General features: G+C 41.6%; 1 pseudogene; it reads right to left on the bottom strand.

The window, feature by feature from the left end:
- Nucleotides 1–15,305: 15,305 nt before the first annotated feature.
- LOC124597211 lies at nt 15,306–15,423 on the bottom strand (annotated as a pseudogene).
- Nucleotides 15,424–27,994: the final 12,571 nt, after the last annotated feature.

The following is a 27,994-nucleotide window of genomic DNA, read 5'->3' as shown; positions in this document are numbered from 1 at the left end:
CACGTAAGCCTAGTGCTAGGTATCTATTGAGTGTTACTGCCTCCACAAATTGTCCTTCAATCCTACAATCACACAATATAGGGTCTTTTTGTCTTTGAATCAGCAATATGCTACATTCGTTTTCCTGTACCATTCACGAATGGCGCGTGTGGTGAATGACTTTCGGTAAAATTTCCGGTTTTCGTTTTTATGCTCTTCGGTCCGTAGACGAATTTGTTGCAGCTCTCCATTTTAACCTGTCCTGGGCAAGCCTCTTTATGTCTTCGAAACTTTTCTTTATATAATCTTCCTATCGTCATTTTGCGTCCTGTTTTAGGGAGGGAGCGATGTTTAAGTACATGTGCTTGAATGACCAGAGTTTGTTTGAATAAACTCCCTTTGGGAATTTTTTAAGCTAAAAATTGTTAAAACTGACGTTCCCATAGTACTTGCTGCAACCTCTTTAGGGCGACCAGTTTCAATTGCCCGAAGTCGACAGTTACAGAGACAATTTAAAAGTAGGTTCCAGTAGTAACTTTTAGTTTCTCAACAACAGGGTCTAGAAGAGAAAATAGTTTGTTGACTTAATTTTCTCTGTACATACGCTCCGGTAGCCTTTCCCCAATGCACAGTATATCTCTCGTAGCGTGGAGTTTGATGACCATCACTGCAATTCACACTAACGTGTAGTGGGTCCTTCACACACTCAGGATTATTGGAGCAGAGCGCGTTCGCAACAAGCGTCCTCACATCAGGTCTGCAGCATTCAGTTCGCGTTCACACCATCCTACAACAAAGCAGATTTCCCGCTGTCCTAAGCCAGCAGTCCGAGGGTGCATCACCAGATTAAGTAAATTTACTTATAATTATCTTGCCTTTGCTATTATTTCTGAAGTTATAAAAGGGAAAAAATCACTACGGATAAGATGGAAAAATGTGCCCTATAAACCATGTAACGCCTTCGTATGTTAATCTTTTGAAGGAGCTAAAAGCTGAAAAAGAATAACGGTTTAAATATCTATGACGAAAAGACGTACATAAGGAGATATGATACCGTAACGAGAAAATCGGTAAGTGCTTCTGAAAGGCTTACAGTAACAGTGAGATGTTTGACAACTGGTAGGAGCTACGCTCATACGAATTCTGCTGCTGTGATGTCGCCCTCAACGTTGAGTCTTATCTTTCCGGAAACCTGTGCCATACATAAAGTACTGAAGCACTTCAGCTGGTCTGTATATCTGGTCTGCGTCAGTTCAAGAAGCGCCAGACTTTGCACAGGTCGAACACAGGCAGTAACTCAGGCGAATGTGTTTCAAGTCGGCGATTCATTCACACTCATCGATTTGTCTCTGCGGTCACTGTCTGTATAGGAAGAGCGATGCAAATAACTGAGCTTGTAAAGGATCTTAATGCGGACAAGGACAGGTCGGACGAGTGTTTTGCAAGCTGCTTGTACCGTGAATGAAATACACTTGCTTAAGATTCTTCTAATAAATCTCACCCCGCCATTTGATTTCCCCACAATTGGTTTCACGTCATCGCTCCACTTCAGGTCGCGCTGGAAGAACATTCCTTCACGTCTTACAGTTGTTATTACCTGTGGTGATTTGTCACCAATTGCGTAAACGAAGAGTAATGTTCTCTTTCACCTGTTATTCGCCTATTACGCGCCTGTTTATGTACCTGTTTATGGCGAGGGTGTACTACATCGCGTAACAGTGTAACGGAAAGAATGTCCGTCGAAAGTAAAAACTAGGTTCCGGCTTATTTCTGCTTACAGGGGTTGCACATGTTGGTGAACACCACCGGAGAACCACTTACGCAGGAATAATGTATATGCTGCAGCTGACAAGTATCTCCCAAAAGGAACGACTCGTGTGTAAAACAGTTGAAGAATGTTACAGATTGAAAATTCGGAGTACAAGCATGATACTTTATCTTGTGTGTTAGTTTGTTTCGTACAAATATTTCTTTTAATTTTGGCCTTGGTGGCACTGTATCGAACAAGACTTACGATGAAAAACGTTTCATTCTGAAATCAGCGCATCCAAGATAACAATGAAAATGTCATTTTTAAAATATAATCGTCCTCTTCACTTCCGTGTGAAGCGTTCATCTATTGCACGATCCTTGCGTCGCTTTACGCAAATTTCACTCACGCTTGCTACTTCGGAAAGATCAGGACAGATTTTATCCTCGATCTTCGTCCATTAAAAGCATGTCATCGCGTGTGCGAGAGTAGTGACGCAGCACATAATCTATCCTGTGCAAGCTCCTTCATCTCCCAGTATCTACTGCAACCGACATCCTTCTGAATCTGCTTAGTGTATTCATCTCTTGGTCTCCCTCTACGATTTTTACCCACCACGCTGCCCTCCAATGCTAAATTTGTGATCCATGGTGCCTCAGGTCATGTCCTACCAAACGATCCCTTCTTCTAGTCAAGTTGTGCCACAAACTTCTCTTCTCCCCAGTCCTATTCAATACCTCCTCATTAGTTACGTGATCTACCCACCTAATCTTCAACATTCTTCTGTAGCACCACATTTCGAAAGCTTCTATTCTCTTCTTGTCCAAACTATTTATTGTCCATGTTTCACTTCCATACATGGCTACACTCCATACAAATACATTCAGAAACGACTTCCTGACACTTAAATCTATACTCGATGTTAACAAATTTCTCTTCTTCAGAAACGCTTTCCTTGCCATTGCCAGCCTAAATTTTATATCCTCTCTGCTTTGACCATCATCAGTTATTTTGCTCCTCAAATAGGAAAACTCCTTTACTACTTTAAGTGTCTCATTTCCTAATCTAATTCCCTCAGCATCACCCGACTTAATTAGACTACATTCCATTATCCTCGTTTTACTTTTGTTGATGTTCATCTTATATCCTCCTTTCAAGACACTGTCCATCCCATTCAACTGCTCTTCCTAGTCCTTTGCTGTCTCTGACAGAATTACAATGTCATCAGCGAACCTCAAAGTTTTTATTTCTTCTCACTGGGTTTTAATACCTACTCCAAATTTTTCTTTTGTTTCCTTTACTGCTTGCTCAATATACAGATTGAATAGCATCGGGGACAGGCTACAACCCTGTCTCACTCCCTTCCCATCCACTGCTTCCCTTTCATGTCCCTCGACTCTTATAACTTCCATCTGGTTTCTGTACAAATTGTAAATAGCCTTTCGCTCCCTGTATTTTACCCCTGCCACCTTTAGAATTTGAAAGAGAGTATTCCAGTCAACATTGTCAAAAGCTTTCTCTAAGTCTACAAATGCTAGAAACGTAGGTTTGCCTTTCTTAATCTTTCTTCTAAGATAAGTCGTAAGGTCAGTATTGCCTCACGTGTTCCATCATTTCTACGGAATCCAAACTGATCTTCCCCAAGGTCGGCTTCTACCAATTTTTCCATTCGTCTGTAAATAATTCGTGTTAGTATAGTGCAGCTGTGACTTATTAAACTGATAGTTCGGTAATTTTCACATCTGTCAACACCTGCTTTCATTGGGATTGGAATTATTATATTCTTCTTGAAGTCTGAGGGTATTTCGCCTGTCTCGTACATCTTGCTCACTAAACGGTAGAGATTTGTCAGGACTGGCTCTCCCAAGGCCGTCAGTAGTTCTAATGGAATGTTGTCTACTCCCGGGGCCTTGTTTCGACTCAGGTCTTTCAGTGCTCTGTCAAACTCTTCGCGCAGTATTGTATCTCCCATTTCATCTTCATCTACATCCTCTTCCATTTCCATAATATTGTCCTCAAGTACATCCCCTTGTATAGACCCTCTATATACTCCTTCCACCTTTCTGCTTTCCCCTCTTTGCTTAGAACTGGGTTTCCATCTGAGCTCTTGATGTTCATACAAGTGGCTCTCTTTTCTCCAAAGGTCTCTTTAATTTTCCTGTCGGCTGTATCTATCTTACCCCTAGTGAGATAAGCCTCCACATCCTTACATTTGTCCTCTAGCCATGCCTGCTTAGCCATTTTGCACTTTCTGTCGATCTCATTTTTGAGACATTTGTATTCCTTTTTGCCTGCTTCATTTACTGCATTTTTATATTTTCTCCTTTCATGAATTAAATTCAATATTTCTTCTGTTACCCAAGGATTTCTACTAGCCCTCATCTTTTTACCTACTTGATCCTCTGCTGCCTTCACTACTTCATCCCTCAGAGCTACCCATTCTTCTTCTACTGTATTTCTTTCCCCCATTTTTGACAATTGTTCCCTTATGCTCTCCCTGAAACTCTGTACAACCTCTGGTTTAGTCAGTTTATCCAGGTCCCATCTCCTTAAATTCCCACTTTTTGCAATTTCTTCAGTTTTGATCTACAGTTCATAACCAATAGATTGTGGTCAGAGTCCACATCTGCCCCTGGGAATGTCCTACAATTTAAAACCTGGTTAATAAATCTGTCTTACCATTATATAATCTATCTAATACCTTTTAGTATTTCCAGGATTTTTCCATGTATACAACCTTCTTTTATAATTCTTGAACCAAGTGTTAGCTATGAATAAGTTATGCTCTGTGCAGAATTCTACCAGGAGGCTTCCTCTTTCATTTCTTGCCCCCAATCCATATTCACCTACTACGTTTCCTTCTCTTCCTTTTCCTACTGTCAGCGATGACTATTAAATTTTCGTCTCCCTTCACTACCTGAATAATTTCTTTTATCTCATCATACATTTCTTCAATTTCTTCGTCATCTTCAGAGCTAGTTGTCATATAAACTTGTACTACTGTAGTAGGCATGGGCTTCGTGTCTATCTTGGCCACTATAATACGTTCACTATGCTGTTTGTAGTAGCTTACCCGCACTCCTATTTTTTACTCATTATTAAACCTACTCCTGCATTACCCGTATTTTATTTTGTATTTATAACCTTGTATTCACCTGACCAGAAGTCTTGTTCCTCCTGCCACCGAACTTCACTAATTCCCACTATATCTAACTTTAACCTATCCATTTCCCTTTTTAAATTTTCTAACCTACCGGCCCGATTAAGGGATCTGACATTCCACGCTCCGATCCGTAGAATGCCAGTTTTCTTTCTCCTGATAACGACGTCCTCTTTGAGTAGTCCCCGCCCGGAGATCCGAATAGGGGACTATTTTACCTCCGGAATATTTTACCCAAGAGGACGCCATCATCATTTAACCATACAGTAAAGCTGCATGCCCTCGGGATAAATTACGGCTGTAGTTTCCCCTTGCTTTCAGCCGTTCGCAGTACCACAACAGCAAGGCCGTTTTGGTTAATGTTACAAGGCCAAATCAGTCAATCATCCAGACTGTGCCCCTGACCCTAAGATCACGACAAAGTAATGTACAACAGATTTTATTTGTGCACGGTGCAGGAACTCGGAGTTTCATTTACGATTTAATACGATTATTATGTCTTTTAAAGAACTGATATCGCTTTATTTTAATGAAACAGAGGAAATTACATTAACAGTCAAATATAATTTTTAATTGTACTGTTTCTACTTTCAAGAAAAATTCTTGAGCACGATCGGTAGTCAGCAGGCCAAGGGGTAAAACTACTTCACAGATCATAAGTTGAATGGATAACTCCCCGTGGTTATGCCTTTATGTCTGCAAACACTATTTTATTTTGCTTTTACTTTCTGCTAGCGAGAGTGACATGGGTCAATGATAATAAGACATGGTAATTTTCCACCTGTAATTGTATCTCCCCACCCACGTACGCTATTGTAAGAACTGAAATGCCAATCGAACGTTGGGACTGCCATCATCATGTGATGCCCAGTCTGTTGGTCTGAGATCTGCGTGCCTGTAAGCTTCCCCTTTTGTTAGGTTAACAGATTTAAACAAAACCAATGCAACAGAACTATTAATTTTAATTACTCTGACGAGGACTGATCACCCTAGAAACGTCGGTCACTCATTAGAAAATAAGCCCGTCTGTTTGCAAACACTGCGTGCGGGGTGCTACGTTGCTTTTGAAGTTTTTATTAACATCAAGAGCAATGTTGGTCTCCTGAACCGCCTTTAATGGTACAGCGAACTATTTTCGAAGATTACTCAAATTATGTAGACAAGCTCAGTGAAGCTATATGTCTACAGACTCAAAGACAAGATTTGGACTCGGGTATTGCTCGCTATTACATGATTTTTTTTTAAATAAACCGCAAACAGCTGTTGTATGACACTTAAATAGTACTACCAATTTCACAATGTAAGAGTTGCATCGTCAGGTACATTTTTGTTCAGATTATTTACGGGCAAAATTTGTGCGCATTGAACGTCCCATGATTCCCAGTCAGGCTGTAATAATTCGACAAAATAGTGACGAAAGTCGAAAGTTAAAACAGGCGGAATGAAGAAGACAGCCATAGAAAGTGGTTCAAATAGTTCAGAGCACTATGGGACTTAACATCTGAGGTCATCAGTCCCCTAGAACTGAGAACTACTTAAACCTAACTAATCTAATGACACCACACACATGCATGCCCGAGGCAGGATTCGAACCTGTGACCGCAGCGGTCGCGCGGTTCCAGACTGAAGCGCCTAGAACCGCTTGGCCACAACGGCCGGCACAGCCATAGAAGGAAGTCAGCTCGGAACGCATCTCTTATATGTTGGTGAAAACCGTCATGGACGGATGGCGGCAGAATGATCTAAGAATAAATGTACCTGAAGATGCAACTCAAAAGTTGTGAAACAGGTAGTACTATTAAAGGATCGTACAACAACTGCTAGCTGTTAATTTTTCAAGAATGCATATCTTTCTATTTCCGATGCCCATATTACATAGTGTACTGATATAATATAAGGTAATTACTTTCACAAGTTTCATAAACAAACAATAAGCTGGCGTACGGTGTTCTAAATGTTCCACCGCTTTCAGACTCATTCAGTGGTATACGCTTTAATTTCGAGTTTGCATGTGATTTTCTGTCATACGTAATAGCTACTTATGTCATGGGATAGCGATGTGTACACATACAGATGGCGGTAGTATTGCGTACACAAGGCTTAAAAGGGCAGTGCACTGGCGGAGCAGTCGTTTGTATTCGATTCCTGTGAAACGTTTTACGATGTGTTTATGGCCACAGGACGGGAATTGACAGACTTTAAACGCAGAATGGTAGTTGGAACTAGATAGAGAGGACATTTCAATTCGGAAATCGTTCCGCGACCCATAGTCTCAAGAGTGTGCCGAGAGTACAAAACTTCGGGCATTACCTCTCACAACGGAGAACGCAGTGGCTGACGGCCTTCACTTAACGACCAAGAGCATCCGCGTTTGCGTACAGTTGTCAGTGCTCATAGACAAGCAACAACTGCAGAAATCAATGTGGGACATGCGTAGGACAGTGCGACAAAACTAGGCGTTAATGGGCTACGGCGGCAAACGACCGACGCAGGTGCCTTTTTTTAATACAACGACATCGCCTGCAAGGCGTTCCCATATCGGTTGGGGTCTAGACTGGAAAACCGTGGCCTGACCAGATGAGTCCGAGCTGATGGTAGCATTCGAGTGTGGCGGGGACCCCAAGCAGCCATGCACTCATATTGGCAACAAGGCACCAGCTTGCAGCTGGTGGTGGCTCCATAATGGTGTGGGTTGTGTTTAATTGGAATGGAATGGATCCTGTGGTCCAACTAAACGGATCACTGAGTGGACTACTTGGAGACAATTTGCAGCCATTCATGGACGTCATGTTCTCAAATAACGATGGAATATTTATGGAGGCCTATGGAACATGTCAGCGGGACACAGTTTTTCGCGACTGATTTGGAGAACATGCTGGACAATTCGAACGAATGGTTTTGCCACCCAGATCGATCGACATGAATCCCATCGTACGTTTATGGGACGTAATCGAGAGTTTAGTTCGTGCACAAAATCCTGCACCGGCAACGCTTTCGCCATTATGGACGCGTACAGAGGCAAAATTGTTCAATATTACAGCAGGGGACTTCCATCGAGTTGTTGAGCCCAAGCCACGTCGAACTGCTGCACTAAGCCAGGAAGAAAGCGGTCCGATTCAGAATTAGAAGATATCTCATCGCTTTGGTTGCCTCAGTGCACATTCTCATTAAGATCAATTTGTGGAAAAAAAATTTGTAAATTTATGGTAAGTCCTATGGGACCAAATTGCTGAGGTCATCGGTCCCTAAGCTTACAAACTACTTAATCTAACTTACACTAACTTACGCTAAAAGCAACGCACACGCCAAATGCCCGAGGGTGGACTCGCGCCTCGGACGGGGCCAGCCGCGCAAGCTGTGACAAGGCACCTCGCACCGCACGGCTACGCCACGTGGCTAACAATCAGTGGTGAAAGTTATTTTCTTATAAGGGGCAGACGGATAAAAGTAAGTGATTCGGTTATTATTTTATAAGCAGTTTCCGTGACTGTTAGAGACAAGGCGGTTGATGCCTTCGTGGAAAAAAAAAATTCCGTTTGCATATGGAATCATGAGAGTATCGACGCTTTGCACCTCTTCATCCGAAGGAACTCGACAGCCAGGAACGTATTGCTTCAGGGCTCCAAAAATATAGATATCGCATGGGGTGAGATTGGAGCTTAATGGACTGTGAACAAAGGCTTCTGCAACGTGGTTGAAACAACCCCGGCAACCGAGGCTGTCGATTTGTTTCGGGCGAAGAGGTGGACGCCTCGTTACAATCAAGGCTTCCGAGGCAACAGTGACCTTTTCCATGGAGGCATTGACCACCTTGACACAGTGATTACGGCGATTGCCTTTTGAATAATAAACAGTTTATTTACTTTTTTTCCATCTGTCTCGTTTTCATTTGACTGGCCCTTATACATACTGACTATTTTATTCTGAGACAACGATACATCTCTAAAACTACACTTCAGATTAAAAAATAAATAAAAAATAAATAAATACGGGTTCAATATTTTGAACAAAGTGTAGAGGGCGGAGATCTTTGAAATATGAAATACAAACATCCCTTTTTGATTGTAGAATCAGATTATGGGAAGAAAAATGTGTAAATTTTGAATGTTAAAACTTTTGTCGTTGCACAAGAGGTTACGATGTAGTCGACAAACAACACAATTGAATTCAAAAATGGTATTATCTCGAGAAAAATGCAGTGGATCAAAACAGAAAACCACTGGTGTGTGGCAAACGAATCAGTGATTTGCAATTTTCTTCGTGCTTTTGTTTTGAAACATTCATTCAGTCATTATCTTACCTGATCTCATGGCGTCCACCTAGTCCCTCATTACTCAAAGATATTCCTTCCTGTCCTAACTGCTCTGTTAGTTAGAAGGCAGGTTGTTACGATAGAAGAGAAAACAGAAATGGTTTACATTCGTGGAAAAGCTGTCAGCAATGTCGATAATGCTGTAACCCTTTATGTTCAACATATTCCGAACAGGGTGCGATCGCGCACTTCTTTCTGACGGTTTATTCGGCTGTTCTCCACAGAGGAAACAGTGCCACCACAAAAAAAAAAAAAAACTTACGAAGAAAACCTGCCGGAGAGAATAATGAAATTGCGGTATTAGCTGCAGTGAATCACAACCCACACGTTAGCACTCGGCAGTTAAGTCATAAATCGGGATTTAGTCAGACTGTTGTTTGTCGAATTTTGAAACGTATAAATTATCGTCAGTTTCACATTACCTCCATCAGGAACTTTATCGCTGTGAATTCTAGAACAGAGTGACATTTTGACAGTGGTGGCTTGTGCAAATACAGAGAGTACACAATTTCTTTGTTCGAGTATTATTCTCTGAACAGACGCCCTTCACGAATCACGTTACGATTCATCTACACAACTTACATTATAGGAATGTAGATAATCTACACGGGTTACGCCGAGCTGAACATCAGCATCCATGAAATGTAAATGTTTGGCGTGGAATAATCGGTGACAAAAGTCATTGGTCTATTTTTTATCAGTGACACCTTAAATAATAATAAATAACCAACACTCTTGCACGACGATCTTCCACTATTGCTTACAGACCTCCCCGTGGAGCTGCGATAAATAATGTGGTTTCAACACGACAGTTGTCCAGCACATTATTCTGTAGCAGCACGGGAAGTATTAGATCGAATGTACAATCACACTAGACACTAGTGTGTAGGAAAACAAGAAACTGTCAGCACAACCAGATTCTTTATTCGAGACATTAGTTGAGAAATGTCAGATTTAACGCTTCTCGCCCACGCTGTTCACTAAGCATGTTAAATTAAAATTTACGGGATGAATAGTATCAGACATTGTACTTAACCAAAAGACACTGTCATACAAGACGTATGAGTATAATATTTAAGGCTATGAGGAGAAACAAAGTAGGGTAAGCGGCAATTATTATGTGGTACAAGTTTTAGAGGAAATAATGTAATCATTTGGACTGATGTCTGGGAGTGTGGCGCTGGTTAGTTGGATAATGTGGAACTTGAGTGGGTATGTGTTCAAATATAACTGATGATATAGACCCATATGGGAGTTTTGAACTAAATGTTTAATTACCGTAGTGCAAATAGACTAAATTTTTTCCCTTCTTAGGCGGTATATAACCATTATTTGTGGTCATTATATCTATGACTTCCTACAGCCTATGTTCAGATAAAATCGAGCGTGACGCATGTAATCTTCAGCTCCTTTCGTGCTCAGTCAGTCTAGACACTATAGCCCAGCCTGTTTGACGAATGTACAGTTTGTTACAGTCAATGCAAGCTATTTTACAAACACCACTATTACACAACAAATATGTTTTATCCTTAAATGTAAATTTGTTCTACCAAGAGGTGCGGAAGAATCGATAATTATGGCGTAAAAATATGATTGCGTTAATAAATAATAGGAGGTAGGCTTACGCCTCCCATCAGTTCGTTGTGAAGTGCCTCTCATAGCCAGAAGCGACGCTGGCTAATTTGCTCTGGAATTTGTAGTTAAATTTTAAGCAACATGTTTAGAGAACCATGGACACATACATATGACATATCAGTTACATATGAATTTGCGACGGTTCTGAATTGGTTTGTTGACGCTGGAATACGAGCAATAGAAACGCTATTATGTAGGCACTTACTGAACGGACGACAAAAAAAAGTGTAAATGGTGAGCAGTAGAAATTCCCTCTTTCCGTCTAACTCCTGAACAACAACGTACTGCGAAACTGATGGTCCACTCAAAATGGTTTAAATTTTGTTTCGTAGCATGAAAAATCATTACTCCATGAAAAGTCGATATTACAAAATCACAACTACTGACGGATTTTTTTTGAACATCTGAGCCCAAGAATTGTTTTTCCCACTTCTTTCCTGCTCAGGAAATGGCAGTTAATCATTACTAATTCACATATTCATTTTGTTCTACGTTACTTGAAGGGGTATAGAGCTATGTCTGATTAATCTCATTTTCGTGTTACACTGAAATTTCTCTTGGCTTATTTGTAAACGGCCCGTAGTCACCACGCAAGCGAATGAGAGTTCCACGAACGATATAAGAAGGAAGTTCTTGTGATCTCAGAATTGAGTTGTCAGCGTCGGGATGTCAAAGTGCCCTGCATGCGTCGAACGGAGATTGCTGAAGTTATACATGTATTCGGCCTTCTTGTTTTCCCAATAGGAACTCAGACCAACGCTGAAAATCGGTTTCCGCTGCGAGGGTAGGGGATACCCACATAGGCAGTGGCAGGAGATGAACATGTCAACATTTCTCTACGTATTTTCAAGACTTACAGTCTCCTCGTTATTTTGAAATGTGTAAGTCGTATACATTGTTTTAACCAAACTCATTAATAACGAAAGTAATTTCGAGAACTTGCTGTTCATCATAAGAGTTTCCATTACCGGGATTTGAAACTCACTTGTTGTGGCCTTGGTCCCATTTATGACATGAGAGTTTAGTTTCTACAAAAAGAGACACACATAATCCCATGTCTCCGCGTCATTTTAGCATGTGAAAATGGATTTGGCATATAGTACTTCACTCAGAGAAAAGCGTGTTTCCATATCCTTACTGCCGGCCGGAGTGGCCGAGCGGTTCTAGGCGCTACAGTCTGGAACCGCGCGATCACTACGGTCGCAGGTTCGAATCCTGACTCGGGATTGGATGTGTGTGATGTCCTTAGGCTAGTTAGGTTTAAGTAGTTCTCAGTTCTGACTGATGACCTCAGAAGTTAAGTCCCATACTGCTTATAGCCATTTGAACCATATCCTTACTTAACAAAATCACGTCAACACTTTTTGGCTCTAATCGAAGACAAATTATTAATCGAAGAATATGACTGTAAGAGCATGATTGCAGAATTCACCTCACCATATGAAATGTCACTTTTATGCTACGGTAGAAAGATACTCTTTTAGTTCTTAACAAGTTAATTAGAGACGAAATTACTCAGATAAATAGTCCGTCCATTATGCATCTTGTTATAATCTACAAAACTGTCATTCATCTACACAAAAATAAAATTGGTACTGACAGTGAAGCAGAAAGCAACTGTCTTTATGGTCTGATTTCCGTAAAGGGCAGAGTTTCAACAGAAATTTTAAAACGTGGGCTGTATCTATTTTCAACCTGTAGTCTTACGCGGCGTTGCAACATGTAGACTAAACTAGACCTGGCGGTATAGGCACACTAATGCTTACAATCATTTTAGAATGAGTCAGTCCAGCTGCGAACCACGTAGTTTTATATATGTTGCAAAAAGGGCCGATTAATTCTTGAGAAATGCGATATCGATAGTTACATTTATGTCAGCTATAACCTATTGCAATGTATGAGCAGTCATCCGGAATTACGGTGATTATACCACAAATCTCTGATGATCCATGAATAACAGAACTGATTCGTTGTAAATCACCAACGCTATGACAGTTAAAACCACATGTATCAGGTAATTAACTCTAAATATGGGGGCAACCTAAGATAGCTTTGACGTGATTTGGGATACATACGTTATGTAACTCTAAAGGGATAATACAGTCTGCTATAAGTGTAAATATATAATCTTTCTTCATATAGACGAATGACTTAACTTTTAAGTAAAATCATAGTTTGCGCCAAAGGAGAAGCTACTGAAAAACTGAACTTTTTTGAATGGAAGTTCACTGCCTCAAATTTGGCTGAAGTTGGTAGATATTTTCTGACGTAAATATCTATGGAGTAAAACGTTGTACAACTGCAAGTGCAGCGACTAAGAAAATCGTGAAGAACTTCCACAGTGTCGGAAATTATGCATCACCAAAGTGTAGACAGAAAGATTAAACTGGTACTGAGGCCGTAAGAGAGTAATTAAAAGACGTCTGCATCTATATTGTTACTTCCGTCAGCAGCATCATATATGGAAATTTATGGTAAGTTCTATGGGACCAAACTGCTGGCGTCATCGCCCAAGAATTGTTTTTCCTATTTCTTTCCTGCTCAGGAAATGGCAGTTAATCATTAATAATTCACATATTCATTATGTGATCTCAGAATTGAGTTGTCAGCGTCGGGATGTCAAAGTAGTGAGATCACACTACTTACTCTAATAAATTAACTTACGCTAAGAACAACACACACACCCATGCCCGTGGGAGGACTCGAACCTCCGACAGGCGGAGCCGCGCGAACCGTGGCAAGACGCCCGAGACCACGCGGTTACCTCGCGCGGCAGCCTCATATAATTTACCATTAAAAAGCTACGGATGACACGTAATTAATTCGGTTTTTAAAGCCTCCAGTTACATCTCTTAAATCAAAAGAACACTATAAAAGATGAAATCTCATCATAGTCAGTAATATAATTTTGTTGAATACGTACGTATTTGCTCATTGTCATTACACGAAAAAGGCTTTGCAGATAATAATTTTTTAACGACAGCCTCTAATTGCCACTGCGATCTGCAGATTTAATAATGTTAACACACTGTACCTAGTTTTAAAAGATGCACCTTCCTCGTTGTCTCTTATAAGACAGTAAGGGATAAACACCACACGCTATACTCACTACGCTAGAAATACTTTCTACCCAAAGGATGAATTTCCCCATACTATTAGACAAATTTACATGTTAGTACCGAGATCTAGTGGGGATTCAGAACTTATGATCACACGTATTACAGAACTTTCACTGCATATTTCGTCTACACCCTACTCCATCGACAAACGCACGCAAACATTTTGAATATCGAGTAAACGTATGGAATAATGCGGTTTACTGTGCGTTTCTGTGTGAGTTTTGTGTTCGTGTTCCCAAAGATAAGGGAGAGCAGAAACCTCACAATTCTTTTGTAACTGATATAGTTTATCTTTGGTCGTCCCTCTAACAATGCATATTAAAACTCTTATCTGCAGAAAGCTCCAGGTAGTGACATAGTGCCTACTGCACACATCTTTTGTTGTACTTAACGTGATCTGCGATTATGACATCATGACTCTATAGAACTAGCGCTCATTCGGAAACTAATCTTGACGTCTTCGAACGAGGGCAATGCGTCCGGATGCCTACGGTTTATTTCAGTTTCATGAAATAACTAAAAATTTGGCATTAGTACGTTACTCATACAGACAGCTCTGTTGTTGTCGGGCCTCTGTGACGAACCGCGAGGTCCAGTTTTGCCTCACATCTACAGTCATGCGTTGTTGTGCGCCAGTGCAAGTCCACCAGTAAGGTATCACGCACGTTGCTGTGCGCTACTCAGCTGGTTCTTTAATCGAGAAAATGCTCTCGCTGTTTATGAACCAATTACACGCGCGCAGCGTCGATAAAAGGTTGTTCTGCGACACGCAAAGCGGCCTGCAGCTTTTTTTAAAGGCACATAAGATACCATGTGTCGCATCAGCTATCTGCCAGTTACCGTATTTCTGTTGTTAACTATGATGCAGCGTATAAACCTTGTACTTCATGCAAAAACAGGTAATACAGCTTCGTTTTCAGTTACAAACATGAAACGTAGAAAATCAGGAAGTCAGCATTAACTCAAAAATTTAAGCGCCGAATGTAATGAAACTTACCCAAAGCAGCAACTATATTACGCGGCATAAAGAAATATTAAGTTCCATATCAAAGAAACTGCATTTGAGCTTAGATTGTGTACAAATAGAACAGATATGTTGGATTATTTTAGCGCTAGAAGTATCGATAAGGTATCTGATTATAAAAAAAAGCACTCTGTCTTCAGGCCACGAGTGGCCTACCGGGACCATTCGACCGCCGTATCATCCTCAGTGCTGGAGGTGAATAGGATGGGCGTGGGGTCAGCTCACCGCTCTCCCGGTCGTTATGATGGTATTCTTGACCGAAGCCGATACTATTCGGTCGAGCAGCTCCTCAATTGACATCACGAGGCTAAGTGCACCCCGAAAAATGGCAACAGCGCATGGCGGCCTGGATGGTCACCCATCCAAGTGCCGATCACGCCCGACAGCGCTTGACTTCGATAATCTGACGGGAACCGGTGCATCCACTGCGGCAAGGCCGTTGCCCAAGGTATCTGATTATACTGAACAAATATGGAGCACGTGCACCGACGATTCATTCCGCACTCTCCTGTCACATTAATCTGACCCTCTGTCAAAAGCCTGAATAACCGCATTTTCCAGCGCAGACTTCTGTGATACGTATAGGAAGAGAGTGAATGAAGTTTTAGAAAGTTCCGACAGGGATGTAGAGCCATGCCGACTGCAGTGCTGTGGACAGATGCGCTAGCCTTCTCGGTTGAGATCCTATGGCTCGAACAGCCCAATCAAGTTGGTCCCACAGACTCTCGAATGGATTTAAATCCGGAGTGTTTGGTGTCCAGGGGAGTACGTAAATGGATCCTGCTGCTCTTCCATACACTTTACATTGTCCTCTTGGTAGATGCCATCTTCGCGAGGAAAAACCAATTGCATGTGGGGGGTGGACATGGGCTCCAAGAATAGATGCATATTTGTGTTGATTCATTGCGATTTCCAGAATGACAAGATCATGCAGAGAATGCCACGAATAATTCCCTAGACCATGAACCCCCCCCCCCCCCCCTCCCACCTGGGCCCTTCAGGCAGTTGTTACAGAGTGCTGGCATTTTGATGTGTCATGCCGATGGAATATAAAACGTAATTCACCTGGAAAGGTCACCTGTTGCCACTCAGTGGAAGTCTCGTTGAGTTATTGTCACGCAACTCCCAGCCATCGTCGCTGAAGGACTGCAGTCACCGTGGATGGATGAAGTAGTCGCCTGTTGTGGAGGTCCATCTGGAGCAACGTACACTGAACAGTCGTAGAGGAGACACTCTTGGATCATCTGGGGGTTCAGTTGCTCAACTGCACTGTTTTCTGCTTTATATACCCGCCACTGCTGGTGCTGCCACTTACCGTTTGTGACTAATTACTTCAAGGTGACGTCGAACATATGTGGTTGTCACATTAATATGACTGGATCGTGTATTACCTCCGGAGAGGATATTACAGAATAGCTACAGGCCTAACCAGAGAACCTAAAGCATTATGGCAATTAAATCGCTCAATAACGCTGATCACGCCGTGTATTGAATTACTTGTGTAAAAAAAATGGTCCATCTACCAAACGAGTTTTGTTGGAGCAGCGATGTCGTCTTATGGAATAAAGCATAAGCTGGTGTACCTACATAAATAATGTACGTATGAATAAATAACTTCTGTTTACCGGCACAGTCAGAGCTCGTCATGAAAGCGTATGGGTATTTCTGCATTCGTATTACCCCAAGAATTGTAGCCTGGAGTAACCCTTTAACAGGTATTTGAGGGCTGGAAATGTTCCTAACAGCTGCTGAAGAAATCAAAACGCTACTTATGACCCCTTTTCAAGTCAAAACTTTACTACATTGCATTAATAAGCTCTCTCGCTACTAAATCTATGACAAGCTGTACGAATGTGTTTGCCATCATTCACGGAACCTTTAACAATACATACAATAAAATTAAAAGTGTGCGGAAGAGTTAGAAAATCAGAATCTTCCAAATTTTCGGATGTACGGTTTGATGAAAACTGAAATAGGGAGAACACGCGGTTTAGAGGTTTTTAAACAACACAGTCCAGTCGCTTGTACATACATCGAGTCACTGAAAACGTTGGGTAACATCAAGTTAGACATAGGTTGTTTATTTCAATTCATTAATGACATTCATAATTACATTCAGGTGTAAATCACATTTACGAATGACAGTTCGTGATCGAAAACCGATCCATTAAGAATAAAATGTGGGGTCAATCCACGATGGTCTTGTATACAACATTTTAAGGAGTTACGTATTTTTCCTAAAGCATCAAAGTATAAATAATCAGTGGGAGTTGTGGAGGAATAACAACACCCTTAAGGACAGAGCAAATAACATGATTTTCTTAGTCTTCTTTAAAACTGAAGGGTGCACAATGCTGTTACTAAAATCTCTGAGAAATAGCACGCGCTGCTGCTACGGTCGTAGGTTCGAATCCTGCCTCGGGCATGGATGTGTGTAATGTACTTAAGTTAGTAAGGCTTAAGTACTTCTAAATCTAGGGGACTGATGGCATCAGATGTTAAGTCCCATAGTGCTCAGAGCCATTTGAACCATCTGAGAAATAGCGGAGTTACATTTGAAACCAAGCAGAAATAATGCATACAGGTTCGATTTCGTGGACAGCAGTTTTATCTTACCTTACACCACTTCAATTCTCCGTTAGGAGTCATGTCTAAACATTCCTGTACAAGACTCCTGTAGGGATTCAACATGATGTCCCAGAATTAATTCTCGCTGCTGTGACGCTGAGAGAGCAAACTGGAGGTCTTTGAATGGACGGGATAAAACTTCATTCAATAACGTGTCTGTTCAGGGACGCCACCTCTTCTGCTCCACAGAAATTTTTTACAAAGAAATTTATGGCTTTCTTAATGAAAATGTATTAGACGAATACCTCTTGTGTTGAATCTAGCCTACTATGGACTAAATATAGAATTCATATTCCCGGTAATGTCTCAGTTTTCCTTCTCCGCATTATTCATTTTCTCTCTGTACTGTTTCGTCCGTTCTTCGGGGAAGACTGTTCTACGTTTGTTTTTTCCATTTCTTTCAAAATCTTCAAATTTGTTAGTTTTGAATGTGAAGTTTTCTCTGTTTTCTATATCTACTTCATGAACATTGATTTCATCTAGATTTTTTTAAATTTTATTCGGACAGTCATTTTTCTTCTATATGTTTAGTAATACTTATCTGGCTAACCTGTTTTCCTGTGTTCAATTCACTTTTAAAAAAAGTGTCGGATACTTTGAGGAATGGTACTATTAATCGAAACAAGAAAAATAAGTCCATTAAAAATGGATCTCGAAACTCATACCTTGTGAGATACGTCCAATAAACATGTCTCCCGAAATGCATACTTTGTGCAATAAATACATGTTTAAAGGTGGTGTTCAACGTGGCGTCCATTTACGACACTGCACCCCTATGCCCTCTGGCGTAAGGAATGAGTCGCACTTTGAAGTATACCCGGTTGTTGTTGTACCTGCTGGCACGCTTTAATGACGCGACTCTATAGTGTCCACACATCGTTGATTGGCGTGGCGTAGATGAATTCCTTCAAGTGTCCCCATAACCAAGACTCTAGGACATTGAGATCTGAGGAATCAGCATAGAATTATATTCGATTGTTTTAACGATCCGTACTAAGTACAATAAGGCGCGCGAGTGTTCATCAAACGTAATATGTTTACAGTCCTGTAAACACAAATGTCGTCATGTTGGTAGGCGAGAGTATCCAATGCATATTCATCACGAAAATGTAGGTGAAAGCGCATCACTTGATCTCCAAGAATTTTAAAGTAATCACTCTGGTTTACGTTCACGCTAATTTGAAAGTCATCATAGAACAACCTTTCACCAGAGCTGCACGTTCCACAAAGAAAACCTTTACAGAGACACACCAATTGATGTAGGAAGCCTACGGTGATGAGTGTTTAAGCCATACTCAGTTTTAGGAACGGTTCACACGGTTTAAAAATGGCCGAATGGAAGTTAAAGATTACCCTCGTTCAGAACGCCCTTCGACGTCTACCGACGGCGTTCATGTCAGGAACACCAACGAAACTTTGCGTGCCAATCAAAGACTGACTGTCCGAGTGATTGCAGAAGAATGTAACATTTCAGGTGGATCATGTCGCGAAATCCTGACACAGCCTTTTGGAATGCATCGTGTTGCCACCAAGTTCGTCCCACGGCTCATGAGTCAAGACCAGTAAGACCTTCACCTCGCAATCTGTGAATAGCTTTCGGATTGCACAAATGAGAGCGAGATATTCCTTAACAGAATCATAACCGGTGATGAGGCATGGGTCTAAGGTTATGATGTTGAGACCAAGGTTGAACCTTCGCATTGGGTTGGGAAAGATTCTGCAAGATCACAAAGAGTTCGTCCGGACAGGTCAAATGTCAAAGTCATGTTGATGGTTTTCTTTGCCTTTAAAGGGTTAATTCATCATGAATTCGTGCCACAGGGAAAAACTGTTAATCGATGGTACTACCGGTACGTGTGCGACGCCTGCGAGAAAATATAAAAAGGAAACGGCCTCACGTGTAGCAAGACTATTCATTACTCTTGCATCACAACAACGCACCCGCACATTCATCCCTATTGGTGCGTGACTATTTCACATAAAACTATTTCACATTTCAACTTCGGAGATAAAAAAAAGTCCGCGAGTGCCAGGTCTGGAGAGGCTGAGGATGAGGCAGCATTGTGATTTCGTTTTATGTGAAATAGTCACGCACCAATAGGGATGAATGTGCGGGTGCGTTGTCGTGATGCAAGAGTAATGAATAGTCTTGCTACACGTGAGGCCGTTTCCTTTTTATATTTTCTCGCAGGCGTCGCACACGTACCGGTAGTACCATCGATTAACAGTTTTTCCCTGTGGCACGAATTCATGATGAATTAACCCTTTAAAGGCAAAGAAAACCATCAACATTGCTTTGACATTTGACCTGTCCGGACGAGCTCTTTGTGATCTTGCAGAATCTTTCCCAACCCAATGCGAAGGTTCAACCTTGGTCTCAACATCATAACCTTAGACCCATGCCTCATCACCAGTTATGATTCTGTTAAGGAATATCTCGCTCTCATTTGTGCAATCCGAAAGCTATTCACAGATTGCGAGGTGAAGGTCTTACTGGTCTTGACTCATGAGTCGTGGGACGAACTTGGTGGCAACACGATGCATTCCAAAAGGCTGTGTCAGGATTTCGCGACATGATCCACCTGAAATGTTACATTCTTCTTCAAAGGACGAAGATTTGCAACGATATACGAGATAAAAGAAAATTCGGAGCAAGAGGAGTAGCAAGACAGCTGTTTCTTGAGAATATCTTTATTCTATCGCTCCGCTAGTTTCGGCGTCACATTACCGCCATCTTCAGCCCCACCACTGCCAAAAGAATATTTCATTTTCTTGGCGCATTTACTGTGGAGTCCTTGTTACTAGCATACTTGGGCTAGCTTTCAGCAGGACTCTATACTCGACACGGTCTACTGACGAAAACTAGTAGTAAGGATCCAACAGTAAATTCTCGAAGGAAACTCTTTTGGCAGTGTTGGGGCCTGAGGATGGCGGTAACGTGCCGGCGAAACTAGTCGTGTGACAGAATAAACACATTCCCAAGATATAGCTGTGGTCGTACTTTTTCTCATATTTCGCCGGCCGCGGTGGTCTAGCGGTTCTAGGCGCTCAGTCCGGAACCGCGCGACTGCTACGGTCGCAGGTTCGAATCCTGCCTCTGGCATGGATGTGTGTGATGTCCTTAGGTTAGTTAGGTTTAAGTAGTTCAAAGTTCTAGGGGACTGATGACCACAGATGTTTAGTCGCATAGTGCTCAGAGCCATTTTTTCTCATATTTTCTCATACGTACGAAGACGACGTTCGGAAGGGGAAAAGGCGTTGGGAGTAGTGTTTCAATTATGGAGGAGATTGTTTCGCAGAGACAGTTTGCAGTAAGTAAAAGGTAAGCGTAGAAAAATTTCATCGGCAAAGTTCGGAATTTTTTGAACGAACCTTGTATAGAGGAAGGTAGATTCCTTCATCGGTGTTGCAGAAGATTCGAATAGAAACTTTTTAAACCGGACTGAATTCATACTTTGTTGTCTTAATTACATGAAGGAAAACTGAACGTTGGTCTCTGTGGATCGCAGTCTTGCATCTTTGATCTATACCTTGTTTCTAGTTATGGTGTTAACTCCAGTGGACGTGTCATACATGGGTGTTCGGTATGTAATGCAAGATATTTCTTTCTCAGCCGATTTCAGTTTAAATAATGCGGGTTGTGGGACATCGTGAAATATTTCCGCTTCAGCCCCCATAGTTTCGTGAAGTTCCGACAGGTGGCACGCACTATACGTAGCTTTCAAAATAGAGTTTGTAACGAAGAAGCTTTTTCAAGCAACGAACTGTCATTGAGTTTCTTGAGGTGGAAAGCAAGAGATCGTAGATATTCATATGCGCCTGCAGAATGTCTACGGCGACCTAACGGTGAACAAAAACACGGAGAGTCGTTGGGCGAGGTGTCTGTTTTCATCGTAGCAAGGTCGCGTAAACCTGTCCTATTGCCCGCCTGCCAGCCAGCGGTGACTCCAATAGTCTTGGAATGTACCGACTCTCTTATCCGAAGAGAACGACGTGTCACACACAAGCACCTCACTGCTAAACTGGTTCAAATGGTTCCAATGGCTCTAAGCAGTACGGCACTTAACATCTGAGGTCATCAGTCCCATAGACTTACAACTAGTTGAAACTAACTAACCTAAGGACATCATACACATCCATGCCCGAGGCAGGATTCGAATCTGCAACGGTAACAGCCGCGTGGTTTTGGACCGAAGCGCCTAGAACCTCTGGGCCATAGCGGCCGACCGCTATACTGGACGTCTCTGTTGGTAATGTTGGCACACTCGTCTACCACATCTTGGACCTACTGATAACAAACAGACCCGAACTTTTCGACTCTGTAAGCGCAGAACAGGGAATCAGTGATCATCCCTGAATATGGAAGTAAATAGGAATATGAAAGAAGAGAGGAAGGTTTATCTATTTAGCAAGAGTAATAGAAGGCAGATTTCAGACTATCTAACAGATGAAAACGAAAATTTCTGTTCCGACACCGACAATGTTGAGTGTTTATGGAAAAAGTTCAAGGCAATCGTAAAATGCGTTTTAGACAGGTACGTGCCAAGTAAAACTGTGAGGGACGGGAAAAACCCACCGTGGTTCAACAACAAAGTTAGGAAACTACTGCGAAAGCAAAGAGAGCTTCACTGCAAATTTAAACGCAGCCAAAACCTCTGAGACAAACAGCGTAAGGAGGGCTACGCGTGAAGTGTTCAGTGAATTCGAAAGGAAAATTCTATGTACCGACTTGACAGAAAATCCTAGGAAGTTATGGTCTTACGTTAAATCAGTAAGTGGCTCGAAACAGCACATCCAGACACTCTGGGATGATGATGGCATTGAAACAGAGGATGACACGATTAAAGCTGAAATACTAAACACCTTTATCCAAAGCTGTTTCACAGAGGAAGACCGCACTGCAGTTCCTTCTCTAAATCCTCGCACAAACGGAAAAATGGCTGGCATCGAAATAAGTCTCCAAGGAATAGAAAAGCAACTGGAATCACTCAACAGAGGAAAGTCCACTGGACGTGAAGGGATACCAATTCGATTCTACAGAGTACGCGAAAGAACTTGCCCCCCTTCTAACAGCCGTGTACCGCAAGTCTAGAGGAACAGAATGTTCCAAATGATTGGAAAAGAGCACAGGTGGTCCCAGTCTTCAAGAAGGGTCGTCGAGCAGATGCTAAAAACTATAGACCCATATCTCTGACATCGATCTGTTGTAGAATTTTAGAACATGTTTTCTGCTCGTGTATCATGTCATTTCTGGAAACCCAGAATGTACTCTGTAGGAATAAACATGGATTCCGGAAACAGCAATCGTGTGAGACCCTACTCGCTTTATTTGTTCATGAGACCCAGAAAATATTAGATACAGGCTCCCAGGTAGATGCCATTTTCCTTGACTTCCGGAAGGCGTTCGATACAGTTCCGCGCTGCCGCCTGATTAACAAAGTAAGAGCCTACGGAATATCAGACCAGCTGTGTGGCTGGATTGAAGAGTTTTTAGCAAACAGAACACAGCATGTTGTTCTCAATGGAGAGACGTCTACAGACGTTAAAGTAACCTCTGGCGTGCCACAGGGGAGTGTCATGGGACCATTGTGTTTCACAATATATATAAATGACCTAGTAGATAGTGTCGGAAGTTCCATGCGGCTTTTCGCTCTAGTATACAGAGAAGTTGCAGAATTAGAAAATTGAAGCGAAATGCAGGAAGATCTGCAGCGGATAGGCACTTGGTGCAAGGAGTGGGAACTGACCCTTAACATAGACAAATGTAATGTATTGCGAATACGTAGAACGAAGGATCCTTTATTGTGTGATTATATGATAGCGGAACAAACACTGGTAGCAGTTACTTCTGTAAAATTCTGAGAGTATGCGTGCGGAACGATTTGAAGTGGAATGATCATATAAAATTAATTGTTGGTAAGGCGGGTGCCAGGTTGAGATTCATTGGGAGAGTCCTTAGAAAATGTAGTCCATCAACAAAGGAGGTGGCTTACAAAACACTCGTTCGACCTATACTTGATTATTGCTCATCAGTGTGAGATCCGTACCAGGTTGGGTTGACAGAGGAAATAGAGAAGATCCAAAGAAGAGCGGCGCGTTTCGTCACAGGGTTATTTGATAATCGTGATAGCATTACGGAGATGTTTAGCAAACTCAAGTGGCACACTCTGCAAGAGAGGCGCTCTGCATCGTGGTGTAGCTTGCTGTCCAGGGTGCGTTTCTGGATGAGGAATCGAATATTTGCATCCCCCTACTTATACCTCCCGAGGAGATCACGAATGTAAAACTAGAGAGATTCGAGTGCGCACGGAGGCTTTCCGGCAGTCGTTCTTCCCGCGAACCATACGCGACTGGAAAAGGAAAGGGAGGTAATGACAGTGGCACGTAAAGTGCACTCCGCCACACACCGTTGGGTGGCTTGCGGAGTATAAATGTCGATGTAGATGTACCAGTTGGAGTACTCAATGGTGTGTGCCCGCTGGTTTCCTCGCCGCCTAATAGAAGACCATAAAGAGCAACGGAGGACCATTCTCATGAAGGATGTGGATGATAGGGACGTGATTGACGCAGCAGGTCAATGGCTCTGACGTCGACCCGTAGAGTGGTGGCCAGTGGGCATACAGGTCCTCCCTGTCATGTGGCGTAAGGCTGTCGCACTGAACGGAGACTATGCCGAAAAACAGGGTTTTGAAGTCAGAAGATTGGGAGATAATACGGTGTATTGGAACCCTGGAAAACAAACGTATCTGCCCACAGGAAACAGTGTGTTGTGTTCCTTCCCGAACGCCCATCGTAAAAAAATTTCGCCGTAGCATTCACATGAATAACTTCGATAATTATGCCAGTTACTGTGGCTCATTACAGAACGTAAGGCGCCATTTAGTTGGCATAAACTGAATGTTTACCCAATTCCCTCTGAGTAATAAAGGGAAATATGGCGGAGTTTATCGTCTGACTTTTTATGTGCAGGAAACTTATTACCCTCAGTCGACGCTACATTGTGAGTTAGTCTTCCCTGCTAATTAAGTTAACAGTCCAGTTCTAATTGGAAGGACATTTCACGGCATTTCTGCGTCCCACAGTGTGTTTTAAGTCAAAGGCTGCCATTAACTGCTACTGGAATTACAACGCCCGGTACAATGCGAAGTCGCACTGCTGCTGAGACAATGAGATCGGATTCGGAAGGAACGGAGTTGAAATACCCGGCCTGCAGTCGTGATTTAATATTTCCTTCGTTTCCGTAAATAACATCAGGTGCATGAAGGAATGGTTCATTAAATCAAGCTCTTCCCCTCTCTTGTACAGACTGAGAGCTTCATATCTTTCTTCGTTCCATCCTTTTTGCCATTAGACAGTGCCGCCTTCATTTCTCTGATGGCCAAGATAGGGATCAACACATCCTGTTATCCCTTCCATTTGCTTACTTGTTCATACAAAAAATTTAACGCTTGCAACTATCTGCCGTTTTTAATGTTTGGGGTTTATTATCTTCTTATCGAGGTTCTTGTCAACTTCTGTTCATGTAATGCTCTCTTCGACTATAGCTTTTAACTAAGGTAACCCAGTCTTATATCAACGTGCCTGTTCAGACCTACTATACAGGGTGAGTCATTAACTATTGTCACCTAGAATAACTCCGAAAGTATGATGGAAGCTGAAAAGTTTGTGGGACAGATGTTGGATGGGACAACAGGGTCCATGATATGACGTTGCTTTTTTGTCGCTAGGTGGGGTCGCGTCAGAGATATGAAGGCCCACTTTTTTTTTAATGGAATGCTCTAGTGTGTTACTTATTGTATGATAGTGGCTATCGAAAGGAATCCAATGATGTGTAATAGTAAAGTCTTTGGAGGTCAACGAAGGTCAAAATGTTGTTCACCTAATGACATGAGATATTTGTTCATCTGAATATATGTTTGTAATGCCACGAAACCGGTCGTGAGTCCATTAAAAAGGGTCTTCATCCAGCTGAAGTGGTTCTCTGATTTCCAAGAATTATAATTTTGCTGCGATTGGAAGCTCCTGCACGTATGTACGTGTTAGTTCCTCTCCATTGTAAGTTATTGGTCAGGACTATTGTAATCCGTGAGGACCCCAGGATCAGTTTCAGTATTGTCATGGCGGTCGTGGTATGTGTAGAATCATTTTATAAAGCCCTGAAGTACTCAGAATGTTATAGAATTCCAGCATTAATGGCCTGTGTGAATAGACTGAGAGGAACCATACAACTGATACATGCTGGCTTTGTTAAAACCTTTATGGGGATGTATTTAGTCCCGGAATATTCCTCTATTGAGTTGTTTGATTGTTACGATATATCTAAAAACATTTATTTCCAGACAGACACAAACACACACATACATACACAGACACACACACACACACACACACACACACACACACCCACACACACACACACACGAATCAAATACGTTTTCCCTCCAGCTCCCGCATCAGAAAAACTCGCTGCAAACATTCAGAATTAGTGCCACAGTGCACAAACACAACACAATGAACAAGTGAACAGCGTCAGTAAGAGGATGGCGACGTATGTTTTCCTAAATCTCGCTTTTGCTTATGAAACACGTGAAAGTGCTCGAGGCATATGAGAAAACGTTGCATTTATCCTAAAGAAACACACCAACGATGTAAAACGTAAGTACTTAACATTCACTACTGTTACTCACTTAAAAAGTATACGAGGTACAATAACAATCTCTCTCCGAAGTAATAATCTTATTCTTCAGATTACTTTGCAAGTGTAAAGTTACCAAAATATAAATCGCATAAGAGTGGGCTATCAAATACATTTAAAACTTACGCTACATCCTGTACAAATTCAAATCGGGAATCACAAAAAATTAAAAATGGACATGTCATCATTTTTGAAGGCTTAAAATAGAAAACAAGCCAAATTATTTGTATCATATTTTACACAAATAATACGAGACCAGCAGAAGATGACACATATATACGAAACATTTTCGGGTAAAGAATAGAACAGAAGAAAAGCCACTGCGTTTCGCAGAAGAGGAAATTTTGTAAATAAATTCACATATTCTTGGACATAGTTGAACAGTGTGGCACTACTTCAGTTGTAACTGTGCTCATTCTGTAATATAGTGACAAAAGTAGGTCTTTCCATATGTCAGCGTAATAACCTGAAAAAATCTGTATCAGCACATGTTGCTACGATATGTCGTTCTGATACGAGTTTATACTAATTTTTCGAGATTTGTTTCTTTGCGGTTCTATAACAGATTATATGTAAAGATGAACATCATGTAAAGAGCCTGTTTATATGTTTGTATGTTGGCAGCGCTTTAGACTGCATTAATATCACTGACAGCGCTATGCTCCCTTGCTAAGAGACTCTGTGGCTGGAAGTACTCGCAGTTAGAAGTTTATATTTAGCAGTGACGGAGGTTAGAAGCAGTGTTAACGAGAGCGGACGATCTGGACGTGAGTCCGTCATGGAGACTTAATATCGGTTGGACATGGATTGTAAAATGTGGCCGGCCAGAGTGGCCGAGCGTTTCTAGGCGCTTCAGTCTGGAACCGCGCGACCACTACGGTCGCAGGCTCGAATCCTGCCTCGGGTATGGATGTGTGTCATGTCTTTAGGCTAGTTAGGTTTAAGTAGTTCTAAGTTCTAGGGGACCGATGACCTCAGAAGTTAAGTCCCATAGTGCTCAGAGCTATTTGAACCATTTTTGTAAAATGTGGGTAATGCAATTATTGACGATTATATAATTTTTGGAACTGGATGTCACATGATTAAGGTAAAATCTGCTAAATACATTGTTTGCTTTGATATAAAATCTTTCCTTTGCTAACCACATTCCTATTACTTGTTAGAGCCTACAGCATTTAGCGTCTTTTTATTTAGCTTGCTGTATACCTACTGTATTTGCTGTAGTTCGTGTCATGAAGATTTTCTGTGAGGTAAGTGACTTATGAAATGTTTGGGTTATTGTTAGGATTTCTTCTAATTCAGGGACATTCTTTTGTGTTAATGAATAGTCAGACTGGGTTATCCATGTATATTGTGCGTCATTAATGAATGGAATAAGTTTTAGCTGTATTTGTGAGGGAAAATTCTGTAGGTTAGTGTTCAAACGATAAAGACAAGCAAAGTGACAGTACGTCAGTTTCACCCAGCAGTTTTAGAAGGTCCAGTTGCATTAAAGAATTTATGTAAAAGCGTAAAAGTTTCTCACCTTCTCAGTTCCTTCAGTTCAAGTAAGAAAATAATACTTAGAAGTTTCAGTCAGTGTAAGAAATCATACAGTCACGATGACAGAGAATTATTACAACAAATAAACTGCAAATACTGGTACGTTAATAAACACAGTGTAAATAAGGAGAGAAAATTACTGCTAGCAGT

This window comes from Schistocerca americana, chromosome 2, assembly GCF_021461395.2.
Source record: "Schistocerca americana isolate TAMUIC-IGC-003095 chromosome 2, iqSchAmer2.1, whole genome shotgun sequence".
NCBI lineage: Eukaryota > Metazoa > Arthropoda > Insecta > Orthoptera > Acrididae > Schistocerca > Schistocerca americana.
This window is presented reverse-complemented; position numbering and strand designations above follow the sequence as displayed.